At 37.5% G+C, this 22,143-nt stretch overlaps 1 long non-coding RNA gene across 1 annotated transcript in view; it reads left to right on the top strand.

Moving 5' to 3' along the window:
• The window catches only part of LOC311212297, a 64,852-nt gene extending 51,847 nt beyond the window's left edge, over positions 1-13,005 (top strand). The window contains exons 3-5 of the long non-coding RNA XR_014618689.1: positions 11,945-12,018; positions 12,100-12,171; positions 12,256-13,005. This is a non-coding gene — a long non-coding RNA (uncharacterized lncRNA). The remainder of the gene's footprint in view (positions 1-11,944; positions 12,019-12,099; positions 12,172-12,255) is intronic.
• Positions 13,006-22,143: the final 9,138 nt, after the last annotated feature.

The raw sequence follows: 22,143 nt of genomic DNA, 5'->3' as shown, positions 1-22,143 counted from the left end.
TCCACTTCAAGTGATAATTCTCTGCATCTCCTTCAATATCTTGGCACAGCTTACTCAGTCCAGACTCACTTTCTTTTTGCGGTAAAAATGCCTAAAGTTATCCTGCTGTTGATTCATTTATTATCAGCTTTTGTGGTTTTTGGTTTCTTCCAATAACTTAAATTTGAATGCTAGGCAGACATGGCTATTTGTTTTAACTGTATTTCAAAGATTTTCATTTAAAGAGGAGTCTTACATTCTTTTTCCTAGATATGTGATTCTTTTTAGACTACTCAGCCTCCACCTCTTTTGATTATACAAGAGCATGACAAACCATACATTTACACAGCACAGGGACACCTGATGTCTGAACATCAGAAAGTCAGTATTTTGTGCGTGGCAAGAGTATCCAAAGGGAAGGGAGTTTGAAGAGCCCAATCTGAACTGCAGGCCAAACTGAAGTTGGAAACAACTCTTAAATACAGAACCTGTGAACTGGAGCACATTAAGCTCATTGAACAATTACAGACCAAAATGGAAGAGCAAGTGAAACAAAATTAGGTAATGGAAGTAAATCAGAGCACATTCATAAAGAAGGGAAAGTGAGGCATCTATTAACACAGCAATGCCTACTGATGTTATATTCAGTTATGTTATTCAGTTGGAATTACTGTAAGTTGCAAGTATCTACAGAGTATGTACAAGCAACAGGTATGAGAACCAAGGAACCTTAGACTACTGTACTGTAGCGTTCATTTGAAAGATACATCACACTGAATTCAACACGTTTCTATGCCATTCCTGCATTCAGATTGCACTTTGTAGTGAAGCACAGGAGAAAGGACTGGAAGTTTTAGCAGAAATATCACTGAGTGTCAAGGAAATGGATCTTTAAGAGCCCCTTGATACTTTCCAAACTCCCTGCATGAGGTTTAAAGATAACCTCTAGAAACTAGAAAATAACCTTCACTAAGCACATCTCCCTTCCCTTTTCCTAGTGAGCTCTCATGTGCAAATATCCTGAAGCAGAGCAGCTTGCATGTGTGCAAACACACACGTGCACACATACAAGCTTTTGGCTGCCAGTTTGTGCCGGTCTGTTTTAGTGGCAGTGTGCCTAATCTGAAATTGTTTGCTCCATAACTCCTCAAAAAACACTATCAGGAGTTTGATTGAAGATGCGATGGCATCATTCACACCCTGTTTCTAGAAGAAATCTCTGCTGTTTTCTTCCATGTGAAGTTAGATTTCCTGACTTGCCCCTATGCAACCCCTCCACACAAGTCAGCCATAACCTTCCTGTCTCTACTGTAGTACCACATGCCAATAAAATAAATTGCAAACCCAGCAAGAAAGAAAGAAAAAGCACTCCCAGCTAGTACTGGGCTTATGCAAATATTTTCAGATATTTTCACCTACACTATACAAGTAACCAACATAATCATAAACAGCTGAATGAGCTTCTGATACCTATAACCTTCAGGTACACTGCCCAAAATAGGTGCTTGAGAAAAAGCATTGGAAGGAAGACAAAGGGAAAGGGTAAAAGTGATGAAGCTATCATAAGAAAGTGGTAGCACTCCCCCTCCCTTTTTGTTTTTCTTGTTTGATATTCAGCAGGAATTTGTCATGACTACAGTAGCCCATTCACTCCCTTTTTACACTACTTCCCAGCATTTCTGTATCACCACATCTCAGATACACTTATTGAAGACTCAACTTTCTTGCAAGTGCATGTAGAGAGAAGGGGAGAACAAGAAATACCAATAAACTTCCCCACCCTTTGCCCTTATATTGCTTCTTTCCCTAAATTCCTGAGGACTTCACAGACCTCTGCAACAGATGGAGATGAGTGAAAGAAGAAAACTGATTTGTATATGCATCATAATTTCACTTTCAATTTTACAGTTTAAAAATATTTGGTTTTATATACAGATTACTCAAATAGTTTGGAAGAAAAAAAAAAATAGCAGGATTTCTCACTCAGTTTCTGAGGTCTAGATTCCTCCCAAATGTGTGGAAACAGTTCAGGGAAATAACTAGATGTCCTTAATTTCCTTGCAGTTTGTGCCCTAGAATTGTGGCAAAACACTAAGCATTACAACTGGTCTTTGTTCTCCTTCCTCCCTTCACTATGCCTTCTATCCGTGATGCTGTGAACAGCACATTATAATACTGATCTGTTATGCAAGATACATAGACTCTTATATGCCAGTTAAAGCATGATCCACATTTCAGAAGAAAAATAAGTTCCAGAGACATGAACAGACTGGTTATAACCTCTCTTTGGCCGTATTTCTTCCTTCCATCCTATTTATTTCTTTGTCAGTCTTGTATCCTGTGTCCCACTGCCTTAAGGGACAGCATTTGGAACCTTAAACCAGTTTCAAGCAACGGGATGAGGTCAGCACTGAGATTCACAGGACAGGAAAGATTAAAACATTTATCGCAAGTGCAAATGTAGTGCCCCATTCAGACAGCTATGCTGTCTGCTTGTTATCAGGTTGAATTGAAAACAAAAGTTATATTAAAAGACAGCTGGATCATTATTTCTCCTTTCTGCCCCCTCCTCAAGTGCCTGGGGTCATTTTCCACAACAAAAATGAAAGTCCTTCTTGGAAGTGTTTCTGTGCTAAACAGCAGTGGTTAATTTCTTGCAACTAATTAGTTATTCAAGTGAAAGTATAATGATCCTCAAACATGATTGAAAGTGCTTCAACTGAGTTTCCTGCTAACAGCATACTTCTAGAAAAGATGCAATAAATCAGCAGGGTTATGGAAATCTTTAAACAAAGCAAGTCTACGACAGGAACCCATTAAAGATGTAGCCATGTAATATTTATGTAGCTAGCTGACTTGTGCTTTTAACCTAGCACTTTCAGCCATAGCTTTTTAGCACCTGGGTCATTCACTGAGAATGAAATTCACCCTATCTGTTAAAAGCCAGCATAATGTCTCTGCATTAGGTGTATTTTCAGAGTATAGAGTTTACATAGGACTTAAGTGATGTAGTCCTCCCACTGCATGGAATTCCAGCCCAATTTTTCTAAAGAGCAATACCAATAAAGCACCTTTTGGCAACACAAACCTGTGAAACACAAAATCCTCAAGTACCATTACCATGCAACTTGTTAGGTACCTAAAGAAGAAAGGTTTTATAAATCCATTGATCAAAAAACTCTCAGAACAGCTAGTGTCATCTAGGGTTGTTTAGATTATGATTTTTTTGATTATGAGTGATTACTGAGATAGCAAAAGCTGATCTCCACACCAGACACACTTTCAGCAAAGATGCTGACTGCAGTAGAATCTTTTTGGACATGCCATCCATCCATTACAGGCTGGGTACTGCAGAAGAGTGAGACCCAGTTGTGCAGAAAAAACATTTTGGTTATGTTAGGGCCTTTTAAGTGTTACTGAAGTACAAATCTGATCCCCTTAAGTCTCCAAAAGGAAGAGACATTCCCCTTTCTTCCATCACATTCAACTGTCTGTATTACATGTTTACCCATATTTTAAAAACACACAAGCATATGTGAAACAAAGGGAATGTTTTAATAATCCTCGCTTCCTTTGGCTATACATGCTTTCCCTCATCCCATTTGCTCATTTACTTTATTGCCAATCTCCTAGTCCATCTCCCACAGTTTTAAGAGATAGAATTTGGATCCATAAACTAGTTTCAGCTGAGGTCCCAAACACTTGCTTTTTTGTTCCAGTTTTTTTTTTTTTTTCCTCCTGTCCTGCCCTGCCTTCCTGCAGCAGATGGCTGCAAAAAGGGAAACCTCACTCTGTGGGGCTACAAAAGGGAAATTTTAGGGGTGTAGGAACTGCAATTTCCTGAGAAATGGGAGAAAGCAAGGAGAATGTAAGAAATTAGCAGGAGAAAGGGATTGAAGGACAGAAAAGGAGGCTAAACATCACTCTCTCTTCTTCCTAATAAAATTATCTTTTTAGTTTTAATGCTTTTTGGGCCAATGACCACTTTCAACTCACACTTTCTTTTGGAAAAATAAATTAGGAGTCCAGTTTAATTTTGTCAATAGAAAGTTTAAAGTGGTCACTGGAGCACAAAGTGCTTTTCAAAAGGCAGCTGAACTCAACAGGGACAAGGAGGAGGATGGTGGGACAGCACACAGATACAGACAAATTAAAGACATTAAGGGTGCACTGTTTTTTAACAACAACAAAACAAGGTTTTATTAACAGTTCCTGTTATCCTGTATCTTTTCATTGGGGGATTTCTTTAGACAAATACATGTTACTTAAAAATACCTTTGCCGGGGCATTTGTTTGCATTGGTCTTATAAAAAAGAACAGTAAATGAACTGCGAGTTTGCTCCATGAACACGTGGGATTATGCTTTGCCTATGCAGTAAACCATTGGATCTAGTACAAGTAATTGTACTGCAATGGATTTTGCTATGCTAAACATTTAAACTGCGTGCCCTGTCCTTCAAAGTCTGAGGTTATGCTGTGTTCAGAGCTTTGTAGGGTTCAGTCAATAGCATATTTGTTCTGAATGGTTGTTCCTAGATAACAGTAACAAAAATCCCAAACTTGTTTACATCATTTAACATGCCTAAAAGCTTAGCTCAACACTAAAATACACAAGCAAGCACAAAATGCAATTTTTTAAGAATGGTCTCTACTGTTGAAAGTAAGTTACACCATCGAAAGGCAAAAAGTGTGTTTTTTAATCAACTGTGGGCCAAAAACAGTTTTGCTTCTTTAAACTGGAGCAATGACTTGCATAAAAAGATTTCAAGGAATTTCCTCTTCTCCCTGAAGATAGCCATGACCCCTTCCACTGCCCCAGAATGCACATTGTAGTGACTGCAAGCTATGCATATCTTGAGGGTCCTACGCAGCAGCCTTTGTTTATCAGTGCATACAGAATGTGTGATGGGGAGTCAAAATGAAGCAAATTGGGCAGTCCTATGAAAATGCTGTTCCAATCTGAGTAGTACATCCAGTTAACAGACAGATGTTATGCTGGCTGTTTAGCAAGTGCCCCTCTACTGTTTTCCTGTTTCAAATCAATGTCACCAGCAGTTATGCACAGGCACCTATGACACGTGCAAGACACTTGAATTTGTGGTCTAACTTCTGTAAAGTATGATGATATTCTTAGGAAATAATTTGAAGCACAAACTCTCATCCATTTTACACTAAACGTGGAAAGATTTTACACTAAACATGAAAAACACTGAGTTTGTCAGCAACAAATAGGTTTGCATACAGAACTTTCACAAGGAAAAAAAAAAAAAAAAAAAAACACAAGAATACCAAAACATTCACAGCAAAGGAGATACTGTGTTCAGGCAGTGATTTACTATCCTTACATTTTCAGGACCCTAACTCTAACTGAAAGTTGTCCACCCTTAGTTCACTTCCAGTACTGTGTAATGAACACTATTTTATATGTTGTTGGGTTTTTGTTTTTGTTTTCATAGCTACCTACATGCTACCTATGAAGTTCCTAAAGCTTAAACCAAAAGTGGAGGTGCAGAACCCAAAAAGGTGCCTCTCTTCCAGTGAGGATGTGATTCCCCCTCTAAAGGCCTGGGGCAGGGTGCCTCAAATGCTAATGGCTTCAGTTGTGTGCAATAGCCCTATATTGTTTATATAGCACTTCACATGTTCAAAGCACTATAAGATATCAGCCATCACTACACTTTTATGAGGCTGTAAGTATTACCCACTAAACATTAGGGTTCAAATGACTTGCTCTTGATCAAAAGAAACTTTGTGCGGCAGGACCATAATTATTTGAATTTGGTAATTCTCACAGTCCATTCCTATGGTGACTCAGAGAAGAGGGGGGATGGGATATTAAAGCCAGTTGGAACTGCACTCTGCTCTGGCTGAGCGAAATACAGGCACATGGAGAATCCCTAAGCTAACTGCACTCAAGCAGCACCTTTTTCAATAACAATTAAAAAAAATTTAAAGCACAAATAAAACAAAATGTTTTAAGAGTCCCAATCACGTTTTTCTGAATATATGTATTTCATAATCACTGTGAAGAACCTAAAAAAACATATACTGTACTGAAATAGTCCTTAAAACCTAAGGCTGGTATTTACATTCATCTGCTCTGAAGCGGAGATTTTGTTGTTTTGTTTTTTCTTTAAAATCAGGAGGTTTAGTAGGCAAGGACCAAGGTAAGTTAAAAGTAATCATCCATTTTCCGCAGTTAAAGGACTGTAATCTATTGTTTAATAGTTGACTACAGTGGTAATCAACTTTTAGTATTACTGAATGCTTACTTCCATTTTTTTTAGACGTTCATCCTATGGTAATTCAGTTGCCATACTGACATTTATAAGTCCAGCCTGAAACTATTGTCTCCCTTCCTGCAGATTAAATAGAGACAAAGCAGCAGATACCAAAACCCAACCAGTCAACCCAGTCATGCTACCTACAACAACCAAATTCATGCTTGAAATAAAAGCTATAGAGGACAAATCCTGAAAAAAAAAAAAAATAAATAAAAATCTATTTATAACTGAAAAAGACTTGATGTAAAAAAAAAAAAAGTAACATTGAGACAGAAGAAAAAAGAAAATTGGAACACAAAAACTCCTGACTTTTCATCTAGCACCCATCCTATCATACAATATTGTCTTTCCCACAGCTTACATTTTAACTTGTATGCAGTCTTGGTTTCCACACATACCATATGTTTTCAGAGCACAGCTTAACAGTTATTGGCCTTCAAATCTTGCCTGCAGGATCACATGGGAAATATATCATAGTACCAAGACAAAAATGTAGATCTCTACATACAATCCAGATTCATCAAATAAGAAAAGGGTGCCTGTTTAGGGCTTTCACAAGCAGGGGGAGGGTAAGAAATCCCCTTCAAAGGCAGTAAGTAGCACAGTGAATTACTAACAGAACCTCTTGTGTTTTAGCCAAGTTGATCATGTTGCTCTTAATATTTACTCCATCTATCCTACAACTTCTGTTAGACATTTTTGGGTACAGGCCACAGAGAACTTTATGCCAGACTGTTTGCAATTTCTACTGTTTGACTTACATTGCCTGAAAAGTTACATTACTGTTTGCTAAAATATTGAAGTTTAAGCTAATATCGGTAGGTGAGCACTACTTGATGGCTATTAATGTAAAAAACAGTTAGCATAGTCCATATAGTGATTTTAAAAACAGATGTTTGCATATTATTTATGGACACTTAAATATGTGCATATCTTCCATAAATAGTAACGTGTTCCAGTATTAAAGAGTCGAGAATTGTTGTCCAAGAAGACTGGGAAACTACAGGCAGTATGAGAATATGTTCAACAATTTCTTGGCTTTAAATAAAAAGCAAAGCTTATAGGTCTAGAGTGGCAATCCTGTATGTTTGAAAGTGTAATTTTTTTCCCCCACCAGAACCAACAATATGAAGTAACGCTCATTTAAATTACAGAGTCAGACTTAATTGCTCAGATATAAGCGCTTAGAACATATGAGCGTAGCTATGATTTGATAAATAAGAACAATTTATTTTGATTGAGGTACAGTAAGTTTAATGCAGTAAGCAAAAAGCCCATGTTGTCTTGGGTATTTTCTTTTTTTTTTTAAACATAAAATTTTGCTTTGGAAATGTTGTTAGTACCAAAATTTAACAAAAATACTAATCAGGTAAAATTCCAATGGGCAAAACAAACTAAATTATTTCTGGAAATGCAATCAAATATTTGATTGACTAATATCACTGCTGCTCCTCACATTTGCTCTGTTCCTAAATTAGCTTGGCTAATCAGCATCCCACTTCAGTCTGCTGTAAACATGTAATGTTATTTGATGGATTTTATTTCAAAAGCACAGTCAGTTTCTGGATAACAGACTTACTAAATACTTAGTCAAAGGCTACAAATATATGAACTAGCAGGCTTGGAGATGTACTGCTTTCTGGACCAGAACTCCAAGAGGGCATTGTGATAGGTATGCATATCATACAACTTTTAGTTTGGTTTAAGAACAGTTATGGGATTATTTCTCCTCTGAAAATGCTTTTGGTGTGCCAAGATGGATTCCCCCGCCTCCTCCCTCCCTCCTTCCACGGAGGAGAACCAGGATAATTCTGCATAACTTTATATTTCTCTATACCATTATGTACAGAAGAGCAGCCCTGCAGAATACAGAATTTAAACAGAGCAGCCACAGTTTTCTCTCCTGTCTCTGGCTGGCATGAACTTGTGCTTCAAGACATTATACAGCTGCTACTTTTCTCCAGAAATGGCGAAATACTCCCTAAAACATCTTTTTTCAGCAGAGGTTTATGAAGATGTTACCACAATTCTGTAGATTGACAGCAATGCAAAAACATTGTGATTGTCTGGTTGGATTTCTTGAAAAACATGGCCTTTAGAATTACCGCCTAAGTAAGAGCTGATGCTATCCTCCAACGCAGCATAGAAACAACTGCAGCTAGCATTTATAGTACGAGTCTTAGATTACAGTGAAGCTTAATGGATTCTCTTCTTGCCGTCTTCAAGACCACAGAAGAAACAAACACTTTTCATTTTGTCAGGTGAAGACCTTCCTCTTTATGGAAGAACAATCTTCACCTTCAGCATATAATTCAAAGACATCCAAGAATAACTTGGAATCTCTAGTAACAGGTCAGATGGATTTAATTCTTCTTGGTGGAAGCACACTGTCAATGCACAGTAAGATTTAGTATCATTGTTAATTTACCACAGGTAAAATGTTGATACAACATTAAGATTTAGCATTTGAGAAGAGTTTAATAAAGACGATCACAAAAAAAGCAAAATGTAGAAAACTGATGAGTGATCATTCTACTTCATTTTTTTCAAATAAGCATCAGTTCATTTGCCAGCTGGTGTAAAGGCAGATGCCACTGATATCAATGTGTCAGTTTACACTGTGTCTGATCCCATGTGTGTGCCATTTTTAGAAAATACCACTGGAATTCACTTTTGCAACAATTGAAAATACATCCATGCATTGCATTTCTTCCTGCCCAAGTGTATAACTGGAAGACTGTTGACAGACTGTGGGAGAGGGCAACTGGAAAGTGGAAGTAGCCAAGAATTGTATGCATGAGATGATAACGCTGCAATAGAAGTATTAACACTATCGTTCTGCTGTCCTCTTTAGATACCAATGAGTATTTTCCTTCAAAAAGTCTTAATTCCAATTTCCAGTAATAATTCCATGCCAACAAAAGAAAGAAGTGTTATAAACTAGGCAAAGTACCTACCATATAATTATGTTGATACAGACTATTTTAATGCAACATTAGGGAACTTATCTAAAATAAGAAAAACAAACAAACAAACCTGAGATCTGTTTGTTCACCTAAGTATTTGTTCCTAAAGGACTGCACTGCTGGACTAGCAATAAGACTTAAAAATATTAAAGCAGCTACTAACACAGGGGAAGGAGAAGGAAGAAAAAGGAAGAGGTGGGGCAACAAGCATGGCAGAGTAGCACTTCACAGCTCCAGCCATGATTTCTAAGCAGAGGGGGAATTCAGTGTTTCACAAAAAGCAGCTGTTAAACACGGGCATAGTGTAGAACCAAAACCTAGCTGCCATTATTAACCAGTATAATGACATTGAAGATTTGTCTTTTGATTCAAGATACCAAGGTCAAAATAGAAAAAGCTAACTGATTAGAACTGAAGATGCAGCTCATGTAGCTAGTGAAGTAATTGTGCAGCACAACACCCATATCTTCAATTTAGGTCAGGCCATCAAGAGGAGCGAAAGGACTGAAGATGAGATGCTCTACTTCACACAGTTGCCCTCTGGAAGGTGCTGGCAAAGGCAGTCACTTAAATTAAGTACAGGTCATCAGACAGGATATCTAATCTATTCCTAAAACAGGCAGCTCTGGCAGTCCAAATCCCTATGGCCTTTACAGCGACACAACGAACTAGTTCCTCATGTACCTCTGTCAATTCACGTTAGGTTCCAATTTTTTTTAAAGCGATATTTCATGTACACCATGACCCTATTGCTCATAGCAAGGAAAGTGCTTTGGTTTATTTATGACCTACTAACCTTAAATAAAAAAACACACATCCAATCTGAATGTTCACATAAGCCTGCAGATCTGAAATAAAACTTAAAATAAAGCTGGCATTTGTAATAGCTAGCTAAGCCCAGTAAGGGATTTAAAAAAAAAAATAAAATTAAAACCAGATGACAGAAGATGAAAGCATTTTTACCCTGCATAACCTGCACACATCAGGAACGATGGCTGGAGCTCAGGAGTAATTTTTTGTGTGTGTGTGTTTTTGTACTTACAAGTTTCAGCCCTCTTCAACAGAGGCTAGGTAACCAAGGAAATACTGAGGTTTTCCCATTACGGGGTTGGGAGGGAATAATAACAACCTGTGAAAGTAATTATTTTTAAGATGCAATCCACCCAGTCATAAGCTCTACACGGCTACTCTCCTTCCCCTACACCCCATCCTACTGCCAGGTATCAGCCGGGCAAGACCTCATACTGAAATATGAAGTGACAGAGGGAAGCAGGGAATAAGAGCATAGGAATAAGTACTAAAAGAAATGGCATACAGAAGGAAAGCTTACAACAGGGAGGATGTTAAACATGAGTGACCCTAAACCATAGAGTCTGTTTATTTAGTCTATTTATTTTGCTAGAACAATGTTGAACAGATGCAGATGCACAGAAGACTACGGAGTTGAAGAGATTTATTGTCTCATAGCTTGTGCTGGTGCAAAAGAACTCTTTTCCTAACATCCGTGGAGTTAAACTGTGATAAAGCCAGTACAAATAAATGGGAGAAAAAAAAAAAAAACAAAAAAAAAACAACAACAACCAAATTTTAGAGCTAAAGTACCACAGCAGCATGGGATGTTTGCTGCTGTATCAGCAAATTAGGGGCTCATGGCACAGTTGGTTGGAATTCAGAGATACTCATGATCACAGAAGCATTCCTAAGCAAAATGTGTAAGTTTCTCCTTTACGGAGGATCGTAATTCCATTCTTGTGTAGTTTTCCAGCAGGCTGTACTAATTACTGTATTTTGGATACATTTGATAGAAATACAGGTGAGTTAAATTATAAAAAGTAATACATATCTGTAAATGCAGAATAATTAGTTGAAAGGAACAGCTTGGACAAAGTCCTTGTCTCATCATTTGCTTACAAAATATATACAGGCAGCACACTTATGACTGCACTCTTTTAGTGCTGGTTACCTTTATGCAACTATAAACAAATTTAACAAAACACATTTATAAAGTGCTTTTTTTAAATGCAGAAATCAATGAGAGAGTACAGGACTACTTTGTCCTCTGGTAATAGATTTAGCAAGTACCAATGCATAGAAGCCAATGTATCAGTCACAGTTTCCAATGCAACAATCTAAGAGCGGCCCTAACAAAGGAATTCAGACCAAAGCTACAAGAGAACAGCCTTCTGCAGGAGAACAGCTTATAAATACAAATAAGGTAAAATACCTCTGTTACCTTGTTGTGCCCTTGTTACATTAAATCCTATATGTCTATATTTATATACATGCTATTCACATGCACACCAAGGAAGATGAGAACTTAGTTGGAAAGTCCTGATAAAAGAAAAAGTGTACTGTGCTACTGTGGAAATTATGAACTTTACTGTGTAATTTACTGCATAGTGATCATGTTCTGGATATGGACAGCATGTTGACACCTAGAAAACATATGAACAGAAATTTAGAACATAAAACCACAATGTAATATCAAGAGGAGAACATCAGCAGAATAGATTTTACTCTACTGGGCAAATTATAATTGGTAACACCAATTCATAATGTTCTTGGCCAGATCTGTTAATACATGGGATCTTGTGTTTCGGTTTGCTATAAAGTTCAGTTCTGTAATATAACATACTACACTAATCCACTTCTGCCTCGATGTCCAATGTATATAGTTAAAGCTTGAATAAGTGAAATTGTCTTTTCTTTTCCTAGAAAGATGTTTGGAAAACTGCCAGCTTCTTGCACGAAGGTTGAAACAGGATGGGCAGAAAAGGGTGCTGGTATGGGTAAGAGAACAATGACTGAAATTGCATCATCTGTATGATTAAAATGATTGTGTCAATTTTGATTTTCCCCCCTCCTTTCAGACATTTAAGGACGCTGTCAAGTCAATGGAGTTCTGTTGTAGTGGTTGCTTCAGTGAACATTCAACGCTGTCGGTGAGTTTGGAATTAAAGTGAAAACCATCGACCGTTGATTGTACCCTCCAGCTAACCATCCTCCTCCTTACTTCATGCTTTCAGGCCTTCACACCGAAGATAGAAACCTAACCAGCACATGAGGTTTCTCTCCCACCCTGCCAAGCTTTACAAAAAAAGGTCACAATCAACATTCATTGCTGTCGGTGGGTTTAACTATGTGGACAAGCTCACTGAACAATGAATGCAACTGTGGCCCCACATTTTACAGTTGCCATTGAGAGGAACATCAGCTCTGAAAGGAGTAGTAAGAAGCAAACACTTCTTATAGGCTACATTTTTTCTGGTCAAAAAATAGTTGAGGATACTCAATTTTCACTACCTTGTTTTTTAAGTGTTTAATTCTGTTGACTGAAAAAACACTGCTGCCTTTTTCTGGAATATTGTCCTTGCAGGGTTTGGCATGGTTGAAATCATAAAAATCTTTGTTTAGTATGTATGTAGAAGCAAATAATAAGGAACTTTGTGTATATGCACTCCTCGAGATTCAGCATAGGAGGAAAGGGTATTTAAATCTCATTTAAACTAGGCATTGTGGAACAGTTCACAAAAATGGCTTTTATACTCGTCAAGACAAAAATAGAAATGAAAGCTGGAATTAAAATAGACGGTTGATGTATCAAAAAATTAGTTCTGTATAAAATTAATCTTATGCACCTAAATAAACGGTGTTAGCAAATGTTAGATTTACCTTTTCTACTGGTCAGAGGGATTACAAAAATAGATGTATATCCATAATTATAATTGAACAATAAACAGTTACACTGTAAAATTACTGTATACTTCAGGTACCAATGTCACACTTAGTACTGCTAATAATAAGAAGAAAATAAACAAAGTTAAAGCTCGCTGCTTTCTCCTTATTTCTTTAAAACCCTTGTTTATCCAGTCAGACACACACTGAGACCTATCTACATTTCAGAAGTCATCTAAGGTAAGTTCAGCCTTCAAACAGCACAATTTTGATACTCTGCAGTAGGGATTGCTTCCGAAGTTCAGTAATCACATGGCATTCATTGTTTCCTCTTCTAATGGAGGGGGGGGGGGGGGAGATCTCATAACAATACTTTAGTTTGTTATTTAGAAAGTATCTTCAGCACCTCAGTTACACAGTTCTCTTGCTCACTGTACTTGCTTGTTTTATCCAGGTTTTATCATATAGCAACTGCTAAACAGGATAAAAGCATCAGTGCTATCACAGGCGGATACATTTGTACTGGCTTCTTGAACTTGGAAACTGGCCTAGTTAAATTATAAAAATATATTTCAATCACGGAAATGATCAGTCCTTGATCACACGCAAGACTGATACTTACATTAAAAAAAATCAGTTCCTCCAAGAGCCACAATAATGAATTACATTAAACACCAGAACTGTGTGGATATTATTTGATGGTTGGGAATACTGTTTTTGTATTCTAATATTTGTTAGAGAAGAACCTGCAGAGTTCTACTGAGGTCACAAACAGCAGAGTTGAGTACTAAAAGGAAGGGTAGCTATGGATGTACGGCTACACTACAAGCAACCCTACAGATAAGCCTTTATCTTTAGGTCTACTCATTTCTACACAGCAATGGGAACCCAAATTACTATTAGTATGATCCTTTCGTGCAGTATGTAAACCAAAAGCAGGACTCATATGTTCTATCTAGAAGGAGGAACTTTCAAGGTAAGTTGCAGCCGGTATGTTTTGCAACAGCATGCATCAAAATTTGTTATCGAAATAAAAACCAAGACTTTTTTTCTGCAAGACATTTATCAGTGCTACTTATAATTGTGTAATGCATTTATAAACATGAAGATAATTCAGTAATAGAAGATTGTGGAATTTGACAGCACTGGAAAGAAAGTGTCCTGGCACGTAATCACCTTCAAGTAGAAGAAAAAAAATGCATACAGAAGCCATTCATGCTGCAACTGATAATGCTTGAACAATTACAGTTGGTGTAGGGACAGATTCCAATGCAGGGAGGGTGGAAATAATTTTTTTGTTGTTGTTTGGTTTTGATTGCTTTGACAATACTCTTCCTCAAAATAAACAAATGCTTTACTTGTTCAAAAATTTCTACAGTGATTTCGTTGCCTATGTTGACTAAATATTAAACAGCAACAATTCATGCCATACCATAACAGGTTGCAGAAACTTCAGTCAGCATCAACCCAGGCACAGATAATTGGCCCACAGACATTACAAGGATATAACAAATATTTTCAACTGGACAACAAGCTTTTACCAGTTTCTGAAGAATAGACTCAACAGCAACAGTCTTTTCCCCACTCTTTAAAGTATAACTTTTTTCAGTTATTTGTCACATTTTCTTATCAAGACTAAAAAGTCTCCTTAGCGAACAGATATATACTTCATACAGCTTGATAACTAAAATGTCTGCAGAACAGTAATTTACAGAAAGCTTATTGACAAAGCAATGTCATTACTCCACACCCAACAACAGACATTGGCTTGCGTAGGCTTTCCTTACACCGTAAAGCAAGAGTGATCTCGGCAGTAACAGCAGCTGTGAAATACTGTGGAGAGGTTTCATGGTCATTTTCAGATTTTTTTTTTTTTTTTGGAAATAGAAGACATATGTACCCATTGCAGTGCCCACGGGCCACAGAGACCTTCTAGAAAATTGCTCCTCGGTGTCATTGTAAATAATTCACTCACAGCAATATTTTTAGGTCAAGCATATCAAAGTTACAGCAAATGCAATGGGCCTTGACATAATAGGAGCACTAGCTTCACGGCAGCAGTGGAAGAGGAGGTAAAGGAACATAGTTTCCGTACATAAGAGATCAGTCACTGTTTCCCAGTGCTTGAAGACAAAAAAGGTGGTACCAAAGGGCTGCTATTAGGTTTGCAGTCACTGAGGTTTTAGTTATCTCCAAATGTCCATGCATTTTTCCTGACTTCTGGCATAGGATGACTGAAAACATCTATCCCAACAATTTTAGCATCAAGTCTACAACTTCTGTTCAGTAAGTACACAAGAACAGGTAGTCTTACCTTTAAAACAACTGAATCCCTACAACAGAAATCAGCTGTGACTCAGGACCATAGCAGGATGGAAATGTTAGGCTTTGGCACAGCCAAACATCATCACACTAATTTCTTCCTTTACAAATAGCCAAGTGACATACAGTAAGCTAAGGAGATAAATATAAGTCTGTAGCTGGGTTGGAAGTCATATCTAGATGATCTTGCCTTCCAGTCATGTCCTGTTCTAGGGAAGAAAAAAATGTAATCTTGTAATTGACTTTTCCCTAATGTGAACACCATATTTTCCATCTTGCTGACCATCCCCTTTTTCTTTTCATTTGATATTTATTTTTGTTTCCTTCTAGAGTTGTAGTCCACTACATCACTCCAGATTAATATTTATATCCTGCCCTTGCTTCTACTTAGCATTGTATAATTTTGTCTCTAGTTTTCTTTTTTTTTTTTCCTCATTTTTGTTTCAAGTCTTCCTGTGCATCCTACTTAAGTGCAAGTCCCAGATATGCAGACTGCGTTCCAAACAGCCCAGCCAAGGCCAACTGAAATAGTCTGACGTCTCCTTATTTTACAAGGAACTACTGATCGTTTCCAGCCAAAAATAGCATTTGTAATGGCACTATGCACTTAACACATTTAAATTTATCTAACATTACTCCGTAGATATTACTGTCCACAAGTTTTCCTAATTTGAAGTAGATTATTTCATCCCCCTGAAATGCAACACTTGCCATTTTTTGAACTTAGAAATTTCTAACTCTAATTCAAACTCTAGCTTTTGAAAAAGTAGAAACCATGGCAGCATACACGGAATGAACCCACAAGGATCATCTAGTCCACACACCTGTTTTTTTTGTTTTTTTTTTTTTAAATAATTAAAAGTCTCGTACAGACTTCAAAAGGGACAATGGAAAGAATGACTACAAAACCAACATTTTTTTTCAATGAGCTTAAAGACATTCCCCCTCACTTACAAATGAGCTATGTTTCCAGGATACATAGACATCAGAAACATTTGCTATTTGTCACAACTGGGAGATGTTGGGGATACTGTCTCAATTTAAATAAAGGGAAAGTCTAAAATTCGATTAAAAAAGTTAACTACTCAATAAGAAATCTATTAAATGTAAGTTAGTGCAACTATTTTGCATTATTGTATCCTCTTCTGTTTTCATATTACAGTGTTCTGTTTAACTGTCCCTCCAAGAAAGATGAGGAGCAAGACCATTTTCTCATAAACATCCTTCTGTAGTCTGCACTGAAAAATCTATTTACAAGCTCAGTATTTTACATCACCATGTTAGATCCTTCACTTTGAAAGGAAAAATAATCACAAACTGAATATGCAAGTGTGCCTGGCATAAACGTATCTATGGTCTATTTTTTAATTTAAGAAAAATTGATCTGAGGAGGAATCGGGGCCAGTATTAAAATTACAGAACTTCTAAATATATGTTTATTATAAAAGAGACTGAAAGAATTGTGCAATTTCTACATTCACTGATTACATCACTGCCTTCATAGTGTCATTGGAACTACAAATAGTCTTCTCCTCCTAGGTCTGGATCTGAACTGATACCCATTAATGTAGGCAAGACTCCAAATGTAGGAGCATCCACAAAAGCTATGAATTAAAACAACAACAACAAAAAACCTTTGTCCATATGTGTCAGTAAACCAGAACTAAGTCCCCCAACTCTGCAGCCAGAATATGCAGGGACACTACATGTTCTGGCCTTCCCTGATTTTGTTTCGTGAGTTACAGCTGCATGCAAGTTAGCCCTAAAGTTTTTGATTTTTTTTTTTAATTTAAACTATCAAGTTTGTAAAAAAAGGTTTTCATGAAACCTGAAGGTGCAAGTAAATTGTGCATGTTTTTTTGTTATTCTCTATTAGAAATGCCACACTAGGTCTAGATAAAAGACAAATCCAAAATGGACCAGGTACCACAGTTCTAGGGTACCAGTGTTCAGAATAAGTCAGACAAAGAGGCAAGAGACCTGGAAAATAACATTCCCTTGGCCATTAAGGTGGAGAAATTTCACCCTGCATTCAGGATGAACTACATTATTCATAAACTATTTACCTAAACTATAGTATAATTTGTCATGGATGGCAAGCTATACCAATAATCATGCTATTAAGCGATTTGATTGCATGGAACTACTCTTCAGTAATTAAGCAGTTAAAATATCTTATCATAGACACTTTGAAACAAAAAAAAAAAAAAAAAAATATTAATTTTTAGCTAGTGAGAGCTTAGCCCAGGTGGTTGCCCTCTAAAGTCAACATCACCATCTGAGGTGTAAAACATTCCTAATTATCATAAAGTACATCCTGTACTAATTACAGTTTGCCTCAAAATACTGTGCCATAACAAGCCTAGAGTTCACAATGATAGATTTACATTTAAATGTCATGCAGTTCATCGTCCTCTATCAATATGCCCCTGGTTAACATACTGACATAGTCACTGCAGCCACTGCCCTGCAGACTAGGGAAGCCACAAACTGCTAAAGGAATACCAAATTTATACAAAAAAAAGTCCCATATATATTCAGGATACAATTGTGGAGGAAAACAAGAAAGAGACAGTACTTTAAAGACAGAAGCTGCCATGGCCTAAGATCCATGTACAGCCCCAGAACAACTGGGGGACATCATTCCAGACATTTGCATGAAGCATGGTCAGCTAACTAATGAATTTAGATTCTCTGCTGGTTTTAGTCAGCACACGTTGATTTCAGTGGAACTATGCCAATTTATACAAGCTGAGGGTTGGCAAATCAACATGCAAGAGAAATATAAAAGTAGAATGGGTCCTGTACATCCTACACTTAAAAAATGCAGTCAGAGGTAGATGTCACTCTTGGGGGAGGAGAACGAGAGAAACAAAAGCACATGTACTTTAAAAACACATGTTCCCACCTACAGAGAGCATTTCTGCCCACAGGAAAAACACTGTGGGTGGCCCTGGACACACAGCACTCGGACACCTAACTCCTCCATTTGTGCAGATAACTGCCTTGCAGGTACAGATACAGAGCTTCAAAGCAGGAGAGTATTTTGGGGCAGAAACTTCACACCCACATTATGATAATCTGGCCTTTGCCACCACATGACAGTCTCCTTCGCTTCGTGAAGCTTGAGGTACGTGGGTGGAAGGAGCTCACAGCATGTTTGCGTCTGACGATGGCTCCCACACCACCAGTGTACATGCTTGAAGCAATGGCACTTGTTTCTTCTCCCCTTTCACATTGTGCTCTTTACTTCAGTTTCCAGTATTTCTTGCACAGAGATAGTAAAACAGTAAAAAACAGAGCTAGTAAAACAGTAAAAAGCCTCTCACTGCACAAATGGGGGAAGCCAAAAACAAAACACCACCACCTGAGTCTTTAAAATACCTTCTCTCACAATATGAAGGAGCTTCTTTTCAGCATGCTTGCTGACACCCTTGTCTAGCCTAGAACTATGTGCTGACTTCAGATCTGTATCAGCCTTTACAAGAGATGATTTTCAGCAAAATTTCAGACACTGCAGGTATAAGTACAAAGACTTCTAACTGCTGACTGGAGGTGTCTTCTGGAATCAGATAATGTGCGTCGAGTGTAAGATAACCAAACCACAGGTCTGTTCAAGTGAATACCACAAACTGACTGTTACAAGCCAACTTAAAAATTAATGCTGAAAACCTTCCTGCTCTCTGCTGAGACCCTCCACCACCCATTCTCCCTTCAATGTGGTTGTGGATGCAGATGGGCACTTAAGACACTCCATGCTTTCGAAGATGGAAATCAGTAAGTTTTCTTCCTCCTGAGAGAGACTTAACTGTGTGGGAACCTGACTTCTTTAAATCTCATTCTGAGAATTTGTGGGTGCTACTACATCTGTTGCTAACTAGTCAGGAATAATCTAAGTCTGCAGCACTCATACCTGCACACATATTTTTGGCTAGAACCTAGATGCATACCTTTGCTGGTTTTGACAAGTATTAATGCCTAGCACTAGTGCTCTACTTAGACAAAGCATCTGAGCTACATTTTCCTGAAAGAGAATCTTCCTACCTTATTTTCTATGAACGTGTTATCACATTAGCCCAGGATACCCATGATAAAATTACTTACCATGAGGATACATCAGCCTTTGCTGAACTGAAACAAAGCTAATTCATTGAAGTGTCTGCAAACAATAGACCATATTTTAAGGATTTTTGTAGTCATTAAAATTAAATGAGCATGGGCACTGGTGCCACTATCCTCCCAGCAGGCCCTCTGAACACACTGAGCAACGAAGCTGGTATCTCTGCATCACACATAAAGGAGACCGGGAGGTTGCTAGGCCACTGGCAGCTCATATAGTTTTTTTTTTTTTTTTTAAATCATTGTCAGAAGCTGCAACAGCCAGTGTAAAAGTGAACTCAGAGCCTGTATGCTTACAGGCACAGAACACTGCAATGTGTGCTTAAAAGCACAGACAGGCTCCACATTCACTTTAAGATTGTTGGATGCTGCATTTTGTCATCTCTTTTTAAAGTAAGGTTGCTCACTAGCTGCTTTCCAAGTTTTCACAGATGTATCATTTCCATCAGCTACAAGTGTAAATTTACAAGCAACAGGAACACACGCACTACACTGATTCCATCAGACAGCGAGAAGGTAAAGCTGTCACCAGATGGCATTTCTGAGTTTTGTGCGGCCACATAGTCAAAAGCAGCGTCTGAATTTTGGATGCTTCACTTCTTTTATTTTGGATGCTCCCAAAACACAGTGTCTGCTCCTAGGAATAACTCCTGTGATATTTTGTGGATAAGCCTCTAACATCTCATTTTGCATGACTACATACCTAGACTACAAGAGCCCTAAATTAGTATTTGAGTAGAGATCACTGAAAACTCAGTCCATAATGTCAGTAAATAAACTTATGAATATAATTTTGAGTCAGCCCTAGCAGTAGCAAAAATAAGTAGGTTGCATGTTCCTTTCCTACAGGGAAACATTGCCAAAAATACATAGCTGTCACTTTCCATCTTCAGAATAATGTTAGCTACTGAAAAAAGATTCACAACGAGCAATTATGTCTTCAGCTTTCATGTCATTTTACATCACTGCACTATCAGCCATGCTCAAAAGCTTAGAGGCAATATTCTAGGTCAGTGACTTCTGCAGACAGTATATTTGCTGTTTGATAATTAAATTAGATTCACTTTAAATAACCAGACTCTGAAACAGACAGCCATTTACAAACACATGACCAAGTATATCATTGGTGCTACTGACACTGGATGAGCAAAATTACACGTGTTAGCAATCATTAACTATCATTGAGGATTATAAATTTAAGGATTATGATATTAAAAATAAGTGCAAGCAAATCATTGCAGAGGAAAATCTTTAAGATGTAGCAAAAAAAACACACTAAAGCACTGACCTACTTTTCTTCACTTTTCCTATACACAAGCTTTATTTATATAGATTTATTTTTCTCATTATTTTAATATAAAGTTCTTACCAATAAAACTCTCACAATTAATAATAGAGAACAAAATACTATAATGGTGTTCAGCTTTTAGTTTTATTAAGAGTTTGGCCTACACGTCATGTAAATAGCCACTAGTGCTGCTTCAGATCAAGCTTTCAAAAGCAAAAAGAAGACATGGGTATAAAGTATATTAAATTATTGCGGATAATCTAGTATATTAAGTGTTAAAATAAGGGTTACAATTGGAATATTTAAAAAATGCATTTTTTTCAGATTACAGCTCAAATGTATTTACTACATAAGACATAGTAGGTCTGCTTTTTATCCTCCTCTTCAAGCCTACCATTTGAAAATTGACATTAAGAAAAATTTGATGGGTAATATGCTTTTTACATAAGCAATTCTTAAAACTGTTCAAAGGACAAAAACTTCTTTTAACCTGTTTAAGAGTGATTCTGATGGATTAAGACATACAAACAATAATAGGAAAAACTTAATACAGCTTAATAAAGCCTTAGTCTGGGATGGCATACAAGTGGTTACTGGGGTTCCACCATTTTAGGTGTACTTTTTCTTCTGCCCACCTTCAATGCTCAAGGTTTTTGTTAGTTTAATTTCTCTACCACCTTGCCTGAAATCAACAGTAAAGAGCAAGCCCTTAATTTGCAACAACCACACAGAAGAGGTCTAATGTTAAAATTCTATTTTATCTTTCCTTCCGGAACCCGAGCTGTTGGCATTCCCCACCCCTCCACCCTACCTTGAGCTAGACACAAGCTACAAGGCACAATCAAATACTGTATATTATTAATATACTGTCCACCTAATAGCCTACAGACCACTGTAAGGACACTGAAACCAGCCTCACAAGCTTAAAAAAAAAAATGACTGTAGTATTGCCATACCTCCTTCTAAAGTACTGAGCCGGAAAAGTCAGTCTTACCATCTGCAGGTATTGCTTTGGCTGAAATACATGGAAAAACTGGCTTCAAGAATGAGGAAAACGCAACCCACCACATGTATATTTCTGACTATTATAAAGCATGAGGTTGAACAAGGGGTTTCTGTGTCCATTCCTGCACCACGAGTAGAGGTTTGCAGCAGTGTCACACTCAGCTGCCAGCAGGTGTTGCAATAGGCAGTCATGTAAAGCATCTATTCACTGAACTCTGTCACTCCAGTTATGCGCTCTTTATGGCAAGGAAAACAGAGAAAACAAAGAGGCTGTTATGCTTTAACTTCAAAGCCTTCATACCCCCAAGCTTTAGCTTTATACCGCAGGCAGTGCAGTCCAGAAGAGAGGCAGAATAGTCTCAGGTAAAGATATTTTCTGCTCCAATAACCTAGTCTCTGTAGTGCTTACAAAAAGAAATGAGATTTAAAAAGCAAACAAAAAAGCCTTGGTATATGCACAGTGATAGCAGAAGGTCATCTGACATTTGTCATTTGACTGACAAGT

Source organism: Netta rufina (assembly GCF_964035555.1).
Source record: "Netta rufina genome assembly, chromosome: 8".
NCBI lineage: Eukaryota > Metazoa > Chordata > Aves > Anseriformes > Anatidae > Netta > Netta rufina.
Note: the sequence above shows the minus strand (reverse complement) of the source record. Positions and strands in the feature narration are given on the sequence as shown.